The sequence below is a fragment of the Bubalus kerabau genome, chromosome 4, assembly GCF_029407905.1.
Source record: "Bubalus kerabau isolate K-KA32 ecotype Philippines breed swamp buffalo chromosome 4, PCC_UOA_SB_1v2, whole genome shotgun sequence".
NCBI lineage: Eukaryota > Metazoa > Chordata > Mammalia > Artiodactyla > Bovidae > Bubalus > Bubalus kerabau.
The window spans coordinates 158,441,616-158,456,080 of NC_073627.1; positions in this window are offsets into that span (position 1 = coordinate 158,441,616).

The window sequence follows — 14,465 nt, forward strand, 5'->3', positions numbered from 1 at the left end:
AACCTAAAGTTACTGTCAGAAGGTCAGCTGAGCTGGAGGAAACAGAGCTGAGCTGCCAGTTGTCAGAGTGGCTGATTAAAGTGACAAGCCAAAAACCAGAGTTACCCCTTTGATCACTTACCATGATGGGAGAAACTTCCTGAGACAAGACAGGGATCAAGGAGGGCTGTTGGATCAGCCAGATGTGGATCTCAAAGCTGAGGGAACCCCAAAGGATTCAGCAATTTGGAGTCAGAAGAGAACAGGGGAAAGGGCTACAAGTAAAAAAAGAACTGAATTCCTTCCTCCATGCATAAAGAGGCCTCAGTAGAGATGCCTGAAGACATTAGACCTTGAACAAAGGCCTGAGAGAAAGATTTTAAAATGATGACTCCTAACCCTATTTATTTAAATTACATGCAGAGTACATCATGCAAAATGTCAGGCTAGATGAAGCACAAGCTGGAATCAAGATTGCTGGGAGAAATATCAATAACTTCAGATATGCAGATGACATGACCATTATGGCAGAAAGCAAGGAGGAACTAAAGAGCCTCTTGATGAATGTGAAAGAGAAGAGTGCAAAAATTGGCTTAAAACTCAACATCCAAAAAAGTAAGATCATGGCATCCGGTCCCATCACTTCATGGCAAATAGATGGGGAAACAAAGCAAACAGTGACAGACTTTTTTTCTTGGGCTCCAAAATCACTGCAGATGGTGACCGCAGCCATGGAATTAAAAGACGCTTGCTCCTTGGGAAAAAAGGCTATGACAAACCTAGACAGAATATTAAAAAGCAGAGACATTACTTTGTCAACAAAGGCCTGTCTAGTCAAAGTTATAGCTTTTCCAGTAGTCATGTAGGATATGAGAGTTGGACCATAAAGAAAGCTGAGCACCGAAGAATTGATGTTTTTGAACTGTGGTGTTGAAGAAGACTGTTGAGAGTCCCTTGGACTGCAAGGAGATCCAACCAGTCCATCCTAAAGGAAGTCAGTCCTGACTATTCACTGGAAGGACTGATGCTGAAGCTGAAACTCCAATACTTTGGCCAACTGATGAGAAGAATTGATCCTTTGGAAAAGACCCTGATGCTGGGAAAGATTGAAGGTGGGAGAAGAAGGGGACGACAGAGGATGAGATGGTTGGATGGCATCACCAACTCAAAGGACGTGAGTTTGAGCAGGCTCCAGGAGTTGGTGATGGATGGGGAAGACTGGTGTGCTGCATTCCACAGGGTTGCAAAGAGTTGGACATGGCTGAGTAACTGAAATGAACTGAACTGAACTGAAAGAAAATATGGTACACATATACAATGGAATATTTCTTCAGCCAATAAAAAGAATGAAGTAATAGCATTTGCAGCAACATGGATGGGCCTGGAGATTATCATAATAAGTGAAGTCAGAAAGAAAAAGACAAATATATGACAACTGCTTATATGTGGAATCTAAAAAAATGAACGTATTTATAAAACAGAAACAGACTCAAAGACTTAGGAAGCACACTTACAGTTACCAAAGGGCACAGGTTGGTGGGGGGCAGGAATAAACTGGGGGTTTGGAATTCATATATACACACTATGATATTTAAAACAGAGCCATGCAAATGCTGAGCCATTTTCCATGCCCAGTTTATCTGCTGATCCTGTATCTATTTTGTGAATTTTTGACTCTGTTGGCTGGAGCAGTGAGGATGGAGTTGGACTCTCCCTTCCCTGCATCTGTGATGTTCGATGTGGGTGTGAATGAATGAATTCTTCAGAAATAAAATGTAAAATAAAACACCAACAAGGGTCTACTGTATATTCTGTAGTAATGTAAATGGGAAATGAATGTGAAAAACAATAAACATATGTGTATATATATAACTAAACCACTTTGCTGTACACCTGAAGCTAACACAACATTGTTAATCAACTATACTCCACTGCAAAAATCAAAGAAAAAAAAAGATGACTCCTGGTCAAGGAAGGCAAATATGAGAAGAGTAGGATGAACCAGAGCAATCTGAGTCTTCAACTGCAACTTTCTTCAGAGACAGTCATGTACTGCTGTACCTCAAATCTGATGTGTGGAGAGCAGCTTTCCTCCATGAAGACTGCCAGTTAAAGACTTCGTAATTGCCTGTGTTCAAGCCTGAAAAATCACACAGGTTTTTAACCAGGAGCTGGACTCCTCTGGTACTTACTGTAATCTCTAAAGAAAGTACATGCATGCACACATACACAAACACATGCACACATTGATTGTCATTCAGTCACTAAGTTGTGTTCGACTCTTTGCGACCCCATGAACTGCAGCACACTAGGCTTCTCTGTCCTTTGCTATCTCCTGAAGTTTGCTCAAACTCATGTTCATTGAGTTGGTGATGCCATCCAAACATCTCATCCTCTGTCACCCACATCTCCTCCTGCCCTCAATCTTTCTCAGCATCAGGGTCTTTTCCAATGAGTTGGCTCTTCACATCAGGTGGCCAAAGTATTGGAAGTTCAGCTTCCGCATCAGTCCTTCTGGTGAATATTCAGGACTGATTTCCTTTAGGATGGACTGGTTGGATCTCTTTGAAGTCCAAGGGACTCTCAAGAGTCTTCACCAGCACCACAGTTCAAAAGCATCAATTCTTCAGTGCTCCACCTTCTTTATAGTTCAACTCTGACATCCATATATGACTCCTGGAGAAACCATAGCTTTGCCTAGATGGACCTTTGTTGACTAAGTGACATCTCCACTTTTTAATATGCTGTCTAGGTTTGTCATAGCTTTTCTTTCAAGGAGCAAGCATCTTCTAATTTTGTGACTGAGGTCACCATCTGTAGTGACTTGGAGCCCCCCTCAAAAATAAGTCACTGTTTCCACTTTTTCCTCATTTATTTGTCATGAAGTGATGGGACCAGATGCCATGATCTTAGTTTTTGAATGTTGAGTTTTAAGCCAGCTTTTTCACTCTCCTCTTTCACCTTCATCAAGAGGTTCTTTAGTTTCTCTTCACTTTCTGATATTAGGATACGTTATCTGCATATCTGAGGTTATTGATATTTCTCCCAGCAATCTTGATTCCAGCTTGTGAGTCAACCAGTCCAGCATTTCACAAAATGTACTCTGTATATAAGTTAAATAAGCAGGGTGACAATATACAGCCTCGACATACTCCTTTCCTAATTTGGAACCAGTCTGTTGTTCCATGTCCGGTTCTAACTGTTGCTTCTTGACCTGCATATATTGTCACCCTACTTATTTAATTTCTATGCAGAGTACATGAGAAGCACTGGGCTGGAAGAAGCACAAGCTGGAATCAAGATTGCCGGGAGAAATATCAATAACCTCAGATATGCACATGACACCACCCTTATGGCAGAAAGGGAAGAGGAACTCAAAAGCCTCTTGATGAAAGTGAAAGAGGAGAGTGAAAAAGTTGGCTTAAAGCTCAATATTCATAAAACTAAGATCATGTCATCTGGTCCCATCACTTCATGGGAAATAGATGGGGAAACAGTGGAAACAGTGTCAGACTATTTTGGGGGGGCTCCAAAATCACTCCAGATGGTGACTGCAGCCAGGAAATTAAAGGACGCTTACTCCTTGGAAGAAAAGTTATGACCAACCTAGATAGCATATTGAAAAGCAGAGACATTACTTTACCAACAAAGGTCTGTCTAGTCAAGGCTTTGGTTTTTCCAGTGGTCATGTATGGATGTGAGAGTTGGGACTGTGTGAGTGCCAAAGAATTGATGCTTTTGAACTGTGGTGTTGGAGAAGACTCTTGAGAGTCCCTTGGACTGCAAGGAGATCCAACCAGTCCATTCTGAAGATTAGCCCTGGGATTTCTTTGGAGGGAATGATGCTGAAGCTGAAACTCCAGTACTTTGGCCACCTCATGCAAAGAGTTGACTCATTGGAAAAGACTCTGATGCTGGGAGGGATTGGGGGCAGGAGAAGGGGACGACAGAGGATGAGATGGCTGGATGGCATCACTGACTCGATGGACATGAGTTTGAGTGAACTCCGGGAGTTGGTGATGGACACGGAGGCCTGGCGTGCTGCAATTCACGGGGTCACAAAGAGTCGGACACCACTGAGCAACTGGACTGAACTGAACTGATCTGCATATAGATTTCTCAGGAGACAGGTAAAATGGTCTGGTATTCCCATCTTTTTAAGAATTTCCCAGTTTGTTTTGATCCACACAGTCAAAGGCTTTAGTGTAGTCAATGAAGCAGAAAGATTTTTTTGGATTTCCCTTGTTTTATCTATGATCCAACAGATGTTGGCTTAAACCCAAAGGAGACATATGTTCCAATTACTATGACTGTGTAACAAATTACTCCAAAATTTAGAGGTATGAAACAGTTATTTATTATGCTCATATATCCTGTGGGTCAGGAATTAAGACAGGGCTCAATGGGGTCATCTTGTCTCCAAACCATGATGTCTGGTATCTCAAATGGAAGATCAAAGGCAGGGGGATAAAATCATCTGAAGCCTTATTCTTTCACACATCTGAGAGTTGATGCTGGCTTACACTGGGGGCATGACTTTCTCTGCATGTGGGCCTCTGTGGTCTTTCTGCATGGGCTAGTATGGGTTTCCTAACAGCATGATGGCTGGATTCCAAGCATGAGCATTCCAAGAGGGACAGAGCCAGGTAGAGGCTATATCCTTTTTATATCCTAGCCTTGGAAATCATATGACATTTCTGCCATTTTATATTGTTGTAGCAATATACAAGTCCTCATGAGAATCAAGTGGAAGGAACATAGACCCTTCCTCACAGTGGGATAAATATTAAGTCATGTTGTTAGAAACAAATAACATGTGAGATGGGGCATGCGTGTGTGTTACATGTGTATTTGTATAGCTACCTTTGAGAAATACAATCTATCACAACATGAAACAAGGAATAAGTAAATAATAAATAGGATGAATAAAAAATATAACAAGGTGAGAGGCTTAGGAGAACTATTATTGCTGGGGGCAGGAAAAAAGAAAAAAAAAAAACACCTCTACCCTGGGAGGACAGGAAACTATCCTGGACTCAAATAATTAGAGGTCTTCGCATTGCTGGGAGAGGGCAGGATCACTGAGTATTCTCCATCCCCAGAGAGAGGGGCACAGCCTCTCTGTCAAGGACCAAGGCTTATCTAGGATAAACTTGTCAAGGACCAAGGCTTCTTTAGGGTAACAGAAAACCATCATGGCTTCCTCACCACCAGGCTAGTAGGCACACCAGGCTAGTAACAAGCAACAAGTCTATCATTTAGGGTGTGCAAAACCATGGAAAGAGACACTTTTTAATGTGCAAGCACACAGAGAAGTCCCAAAGTTGAGGGTGGAAATTGAAAGTTTAAAAAAATCCTCTAGCAAACCTACCTTCTTTCCAAACACAAAGTAACACCAAAAGATTTTGAAGTTGGTGATTATAGTGAACAAAGCCATAGCAATGACAACAACAACGAGCTCAACCCTTGACTAAATTTACTCCACTAACGGACCAGCAGAAGGGTATTTCTAGTTTAAGATGTAAATACTCATACATCAAGGCCCTACATATGAACAAGTTCTGTTCCAAGAGCATGTTTGTAAGTCCAATTTGTTCATAAGTCCAGCAAAGTTAGCCTAGGTACCCAACTAATACAACTGGCTATAGAGTACTGTGCTGTAATAGGTTTATAATACTTTTCACAAAAAAATACATAAAAAACACAAATCATAAACATTTTTAATCTTAAAGAATCTGGAAAAACACAGTAGTACTGTAAACAGGTGGCGTACAGGGGCTAGCACTGAGTGAATAAGCAAGAAGAGTTACCAATAGAGGAGGGAGAGGAAATGGGAATGGTAGAAGGGTCGTCAGCTGAAGGATCATCAGCAATGGGAGATGGAAGACAAGCTTCAACTTCATTTACACCTGCCATTGATTGCACAGGTTCTGGTTCCTTGCTGAATTCAATTCTATCTACCCTCTTGAAAAAAATGATACAGTGATGCCTGGGTAGTAGCTCTATTTTTCCTGTCACAGATGACACAGTTAACACTGGATTGTGTTCTGAATGACTGCGGCAACCTTCACGTACTGTTCAGGTCCTGTGCATCCTCAAAGGAAATCCCCTTGCCATTTCCTGCATTGTGAACCTCTTTGGTTCTTCAGTTACTTCTTCTTCCTCTTGTCTCTCTTCGTCCTTTCTCTGGGCCTCCAATTTCAACAGGTCTTCACTAATAAACTCCTGACACACAGCAGCAAGTTCAACAAAGTCGTTCTCTTGCAGATCTAGCTCTGAATAGGATAGCTTAATTATTCAAGAATGAGGAGAGAAACAGGGTGGTAGCTGAAAGGGGCAAGGAGGAGTCTGCTTTGTGTCCTACTTTGGGTTCCTCCAGAAGCCAAACTGAGACGAACTCAGGAGAAAGTTTATTTTGAGGAGGTTCTAGGAAAAATGAGTGGAGAAGAGCAATGAGAAATATCCAATAAATAGTTGGTTGAGGGTTGCTCCTGGTAGCGCTGGTGGAAGGTGTGCATTAGTTTCTTACCACTTCTAACCTGACATATGGGAAGGTAAAACTCTAAATCCAAGTTTTGAATGTTCTGAGTCAGACCTCTGCACTAATCACAAATACATGTCAGGTAAGGCAATAAAAGTATCTGCCAACTTTGTATTTTGTTTTTAATGAACGTGTATGTGTGTGTATTCAGGGAGACAGAGACAGAGAGAGAAGGGTAATTATGGGATGAGATAGAAACAGGCATGAATACATGCTGATGAGAATCAGCCTAGAGAGAGAAAAGCACAGAGAATGAGAATGTGATGGTAAATAACATGTTTCATCAGAAGCTTAAAAACAAGTAATTTATAGCCCTGAAGTGTAATTCTTTACTTGCAAAAATATTCAAGAAACTGAGTATTTAAGGTCACACAGAGATACATGGCAGAGCTAGGAACAGAATTCATATCTCCAACTTTGAGTCATAACTGATTAGAAGTTCATTAAGAATTTATCAAGGATCTATATGTGATATTCACTAGGAAATTACATACAGTCTTTGCCCTAAATAAATCTAAAGATGTATTATTCCTTCCACACATTATCAATTAAGCAGCTATTTAAGTATAACATGCATCAACCAGTGTACCCATTAAGAAATGAAAGTCATTAACTTTAGTTCAAATAACATTTCTTTTCAAATGTCATCACTTACCCCCTCATTTCTGAATTGCATAAATATGACACATAGTCAACCTTCAATAAATATTTTCACAGAATGTAACTCTAACATATCATTAGTCTTAATTAAAAGAAAATCATCCTTCAAACAAAATAAAAATAGGACAGTTTCTTCTGTAATTTTCTAGGAAATAGTTTTTAAAATAAGGGAGAAGTATAAATCCCAGTGGGGGAGGATAGAATAAAGAAAAGTTAATAATTTCAGATAGCCTTTCATTTTCCCTGAGAAATATAAATTCTGGCTTGATGTCCTTATAATTACAAGTCTCTACTGATACCCCTTCTGAACAAAATCTAACTGAAAAGATTTTATCTGAAGACTCTTGAATGCCACAGCTCTCTAAGTAAAAGGATTATTTGTCCTCATGAACTACTGAATTCCAAACACTGGAGTCAATAATCAGATTTACTTCTCATTCAAGAGCCAATTTTAACCATCTCCAATCAGCCCAAAAGAGACAGCTCAGAGTATAGGACAAAGTCCCTGACTTCTTGAGCCCTTCTTTCTAGCAGCAAAGGAAGAATGACACACCTAGATCTGTCCTGGTCAAAACCTCAAATCTGTCTTTTGAGATTGACTGAGGTAGTATTAGTGAAATCGCAGACTACTGCCCTCTTCTTGCTCTAATTTCCTATTAACTTTTGAAACATAAGAAATCCAATCCCCTCATTTCTCTCTTTTCCTTCTCTATGCTCTCTAAATATTTCCCTCTTAAGAATAGGGAAAGATTTGCTTTCAAATCTTTGCTCATATATTTTACTAATTTTTTAAAATTAACAAATGTGATTTCCACTGGACATATCTTTCTTTTATAAAGAAAGAAGTCAAAGGCTTTGACCTGCTACCAAAGCATTCTGAACTAGCCAAGAATTACAAATGTGGTCACAGTAATCAACAAAATAATTTTTTGTGGGCACAATTTCTATTTTCAGAACTTGGCCAACACCAAATTTCCCATCAGTTCCCTTCCCCTCTCGACTAAGTCATAGGGGTTCTTGAAATAGCTACAGAATGGAGCGTTAGTGGGATTTTACGTGACAAGAAAATAAAAGCACTATTTCCCTAAAACTATGAGCCCTTATTTATTTGAGGTGATGAACAAAGCATTTCAAAAGTAGTTAAGGGGGGACTTCCTTGGTGGTCCAGTGGTTAACAATCTGCCTTCCAATGGAGGGGATGCCAGGAACTCAACCAGTGGAGTTTGATTCCCAGTCTGGGAGCTAAGTTCCCATGTGCCCAGGGGCAACTAATCCTGTGCACCACAATGAAGACCCAGTGCAGTCAAAAAAAAAAGCAAAAAGAAGTGAGGGAGAAGTTTCTTTTAATGCTGCTTCAAATATATACTACTGTTAAAAAGGAGACAGGCTCAAAATGAAGTCATTTGTGCTAGGCCCCAGGCCAGCAAACCAAGACATTATCTAATCTCGTTATAGACTCAACCTTCCCCAGGAAGGCCACAGGACTGGAAAAGGTCAGTTTTCATTCCAGTTCCAAAGAAAGTCAATGCAAAAGAATGTTCAAACTACCACACAATTGCACTCATCTCACAAGCCAGCAAAGTAATGCTCAAAATTCTCCAAGCCAGGACTCAACGTACATGAACTATGAACTTCCAGATGTTCTGGCTGGATTTAAAAAAGGCAGAGGAATCAGAGATCAAATTGCCAACATCCATTGGATCATTGAAAAAGCAAGAGAGTTCCAGAAAAACATCTACTTCTGCTTTACTGACTACACCAAAGCCTTTGACTGTGTGGATCACAATAAACTGTGGGAAATTCTTCAAGAGATGGGAATACCAGACCACCTGACCTGCCTCCTGAGAAATCTGTATGTAGGTCAAGAAGCAAGTTAGAACCAGACATGGAACAACAGATGTTTCCAAATTGGGAAAGGAGTACATCAAGGCTGTATGTTTTCACCCTGCTTGTTTAATTTACATGCAGAGTACATCATGTGAAATGCCAGGCTGGATGAAGCACGAGCTGGAATTAAGATTGCCGGGAAAAATATCAATAACCTCAGATATACAGGTCACACCACCCTTATGGCAGAAGTGAAGAACTAAAGAGCCTCTTGATGAAAGTCAAAGAGGAGAGTGAAAAAGTAGGCTTAAAACTCAACATTCCAAAAACTAAGATCATGGCATCTGGTCCCATCACTTCATGGCAAATAGATGGGAAAACAATGGAAACAGTGACAAACTTTATTTTGGGGGGCTCCAAAATCACTGTAGATAGTGACTGCAGCCATGAAATTAAAATATGCTTGATCCTTGGAATAGCTATGACCAACCTAGACAGCATATTAAAAAGCAGAGATATTACTTTGCCAACAAAGGTCCATCTAATCAAAGCTATGGTTTTTCCAGTAGTCATGTATGGATGTAAGAGTTGGACTATAAAAAGTATGCTGAAGAATTAATGCTTTTGAACTGTGGTATTGGAGAAGACTCTTGAAAGTCCCTTGGACTGCAAGGAGATCCTACCAGTCAATCCTAAAGGAAATCAGTCCTCAATATTCACTGGAAGGACTGATGCTGAACCTGAAACTCCAATACTTTGGCCACCTGATGAGAACTGACTCTTTGGAAAAGACCTTGATGCTAGGAAAGACTGAAGGCACGAGGAGGGGATGACAGAGGATGAAATGGTTGGATGGCATCACTGATTCAATGGACATGAGTTTGAGCAAGCTCTGGGAGTTGGTGATGGACAGGGAACCCTGGCGTGCTGCAGTCCATGGGTCGCAAAGAGTCAGACACGACTGAGTGACTGATCTGACTTCCTCAGGAATGTGACGTTTAACCAGCTAATCTTGAACTCCCTGGTTGGCACAAGGAGGAAATCCATTGATAGACCCTATCCATTCCCCTTAAGGAGAATGCCTAAAATAATACATTTTTTGCTAGTAATTTCCTTTTTTCTGCTCCCTCTCTGCCTTAAAAACCTTTCCTTTTTTGAAGCTCAACAGAGTACATCTCTATTGCTGGATGGGATGCTGCCTGATTCCTAAATCATTTAATAAAGCCAATTAGAACCACTAATCCATTGAATCTTTGTTATTTAGCACTGGCACTGTTTATGTAAGATCATTCTATTAATCCTGAATCTTATAGTTTTTATATAAACATTCATAGTGAGTTCAACAGTCCAACAAAGTAAAATTGCTAACACTTATATATAGCCATCATTTAATTTTTAAAAATGTAAACCTTTTATAATTATAGCATGTCTTTATTTTAGTGAACTAGTTAAGTTAGCAAACCTAATTTAATCTTTCCACGAAAACTAAAGGTCACTATTCTGGTATATTATATTGGGCAATAAATCAGGGATGCCCTCTAATAGTTATTGGTGAATGTGCAGCTTATCTTTCCTGGTTAGCTAAACATTCCAGGACTACTGTTTCAGGGGGCAGAATTTGTAATTGAAGGCCTTCTTCAATGAACAATGCAAAAAAGTAGAGGAAAACAGAATGGGAAAGACTAGAGATCTCTTCAAGAAAACTGGAGCTGATATCGAACATTTCCTGCAAGGTTAGGCACCATAAGGGATAGAAATGGTAAGTACCCAACAGAGGCAGAGAGATTAAGACGTGGCAAGACTACACCGAAGAACTATACAAAAAAGATCTTAATAACCAGGATAACCACGAAGTGTGGTTATCACTCACCTAGAGCCAGATATCCTGAGTCTGAAGTCAAGTGGACCTTTATGAAACATTAATACAAATAAAGCTAGTGGAGGTGATAGAACTCCAGCAAAGTTATTTCAAATCCTAACTGATGATGCTGTTAAAGTGCTACACTCAATGTCAGCAAATTTGGAAAGCTCAGCAGTGGCCACAGGACTGGTAAAGGTGTTTTCATTCCAATCCCAAAGAGCAGTGCCAAAGAATGTTCAAACTACCATACAATTGCACTTATTTCACATGCTACTAAGGTTATGCTCAAAATCCTACAAGCTAGGCTTCAGCAGTATAAAACCAAGAATTTCCAGATGTACAAGCTGGGTTTAGAAAAGGCAGAGGAACCAGAGACCAAATTGCCAACATTTGTTGGATCATAAGAGAAAGCAAAGAAATTCCAAAAGAAACATCTATTTCTGCTTCACTGAATAAAACTGTGAATATTCTTAAAGAGTTTCACTGGAAGGACTGATGCTTAAGCTCCAATGCTTTGGCCACTTGATGCAAAGAGCCGACTCACTGGAAAAGACCCTGATGCTGGGAAAGATTGAAGGCAAAGAAGAGGACAACAGAGGATGCGATGGTTAGACAGCATTACTTGACTCTAAAGACATGAATCTGAGTCAACTTCGGAGAGTGAAGAACAGGGAAGCCTGGCATATTGCATGCAGTCCTTGGGGTCACCAAGAGTGCGAAAGGCCTAAGCGACTGAACGACAACTGTTACCAAGTCCAAGCTTGCTCTGCTCGCTGCACGATAGGCCAATGAATCCGAGAGATGAGGTGTTGAGGCAAGGAAGAGAGAAACTTTAATCAGGGAGCCAGCAGACCAAGAAGATGGCAGGCTAGAGCCTCAAAATAACCATCTTATGGGGTCTGGAGGCCAGGTTCTTTTATAGATCAGATATGAGGAAGCAAAGTAAAAAGGCCATTAATCTTGCAAACATCTCCTCAGGCAGGGGATGTGTTCATTTCTTCCTTCCTACCATCCATAGGCAGACAGGGTTCTGAACAAAGGCACTTTAGTTTAATGGTCAGACAGAGGGTCAGGATTCTCCGAGGCAAACCATTCTGTATGATTATAATAACAAAAGCAATGAAAAGCAAGTCAGAGAAACAGTTCCAACATGGAGTCAGAATTGGCTTCCTCCCTGCAACACAACTTGTCTTCCACTTCAATACTAGTGTCTAGGATGGTGCTAGTGGTAAAGAGAAAAAAAAAAAAGACTCGGCTGCCAATGCAGGAGACCTAAGAAACGCAGGTTCGATCCCTGGGTCAGGAAGATTTCCTGGAACAGGAAATGGCAACCCACTCCAGTATTCTTGTCTGGAGAATCCCACAGAGGAGGCTGGCAGGCTACTGTCCATAGGGTTGCAAAGAGTCAGACACAATTGAAGTGACTTAGCACAACACAGCACACACAGGGTCATGGTACTCAAAACGTAAGAATTACCTAGGAGTTTTTTAAACAAGCTCAGGACCCACTATTGACCTAGAGAATCAGAATCTGTATTTTTAAAAGATGCCAACTGATTCATAAGCACATTAAATTTTGAGAAACTACTCCAGGCTACAAGAGTAATTTCTCTAGGCATATTTACATGGCTGGCAGTTCATGGGGTTGCAAAGAGTTGGACACAACTGAGCAACAACAAAGCTGAAACCAAGTGTTTTCCACACTGCCCATTCCTTGCTTCCATCCTGCCCTCTGAACATTTTTATCTCCAGATCAGACGTAAAAGTTGTGCGGGAAATGAGATAATCAAATCCTGTACACAGAATCCAAATGTTTCCACCCTGAACCCATTCCACAAAGAAGCAGAAGGGATACAACAGCTCTAATGTTTAAGTTCCAGGGCTCTAGACATTTTGGCACTGCAGAAACTTCTGAAGTTATTCAATGTAGTGTGAAAGTCACTCAGTCATGTCTGACTCTTTTCAATCCCATGGACTGTACTGCGCCAGGCTCCTCTGTCCATGGAATTCACCAGACAAGAATACTAGAGTGGGTAGCCATTACCTTCTCCAGGGGATCTTCCTGACCTGGGGATTCAGCCCGGTTCTCCTGCATTGCAGGCGGATTCTTTACTGTCTGAGCCACCAGGGAATCTTCAGTGTATAGGTTACTGAAAATCTGATTATCCACTGATGATATTTATAGGGCATGCTGCTGCTGCTGCTGCTGCTAAGTCGCTTCAGTCGTGTCTGACTCTGTGCGACCCCATAGACGGCAGCCCACCAGGCTCCCCCGTCCCTGGGATTCTCCAGGCAAGAAGACTGGAGTGGGTTGCCATTTCCTTTTCCAATGTATGAAAATGAAAAGTGAAAGTGAAGTCGCTCAGACATGTCTGACTCTTAGCGACCCCATGGACTGCAGCCTACCAGACTCCTCCATCCATGGGATTTTCCAGGCAAGAATACTGGAGTGGCATGCCATTGCCTTCTCCATATAGGGCATGACTCTACTGTAACTTTTTTTTTTAATAAACATGCCAGAATTTATATAACCAACTAATTTTTGCCCTCTTCAAAGGAGTCACCCTAGGAAAAAAATAAATGTAAATTTGTTTAAAAACTTGTCACTTTTCTTTCAGAATTATTAGACAAAATATAAGAAATTCCTTCTCATTTCATTACTCTCTAGCCACCTCTAAAGTCTTAACAATAATTTCTAATCACTTTATCATTTTTATCATCCAGAATCATCTGGTTAGCTATATAAGTAATTTCAACAAATTAAAAGTCCATTGAGTCTGCAAAGATTTATCACTCTAGTGGATACTCATAGAGCATTCAAGGCCACCTTTTAAAAAAGGTTTGAAATAAACATCATCTCCTTTGAAGAGAATATCCATTCCGATATAGAATCTGGTATATATCTGACCAAAAGATTATATTTCTTAACGAAAGGGAAAGTCACTCAGCCATGTCTGACTCTTTGCAGCCAGATGGACTGTATAGTCCATGGAATTCTCCAGGCCAGAATACTGGAGTGGACAGCCTTTCCCTTCTCCAGGGGATCTTCCCAACCCAGGAATCAAACCCAGGTCTTCCGCACTGCAGGCGGATTCTTTATTAGCTGAGCCACCAGGGAAGCCCAAGAATACTGGAGTGGGTAACCCATCCCTTGTCCAGTGGATTTTCCTGAACCAGGAATTGAACCAACCCAGGTCTCCCACATTTCAGGCAGATTCTTTACCAGCAAAGCTACCAGGGAAGCCCACAGTTCTTAACAGTTAGCAAGTATAAACTCCAGTACTTTGGCCACCTCATGCAAAGAGTTGACTCATTGGAAAAGACTCTGATGCTGGGAGGGATTAGGAGCAGGAGGAGAAGGGGACAACAGATGATGAGATGGCTGGATGGCATCACTGACTCAATGGACGTGAGTCTGAGTGAACTCCGGGAGTTGGTGATGGACAGGGAGGCCTGGTGTGCTGCGATTCATGGGGTCACAGAGAGTCAGACACAACCGAGTGACTGAACTGAACTGAACTGAACTGAATTGATTCTTCTCCATTTATAATACAGAAGAAAATGACAGGACTCCTAGATGGCTCAGTGGTAAAGAAT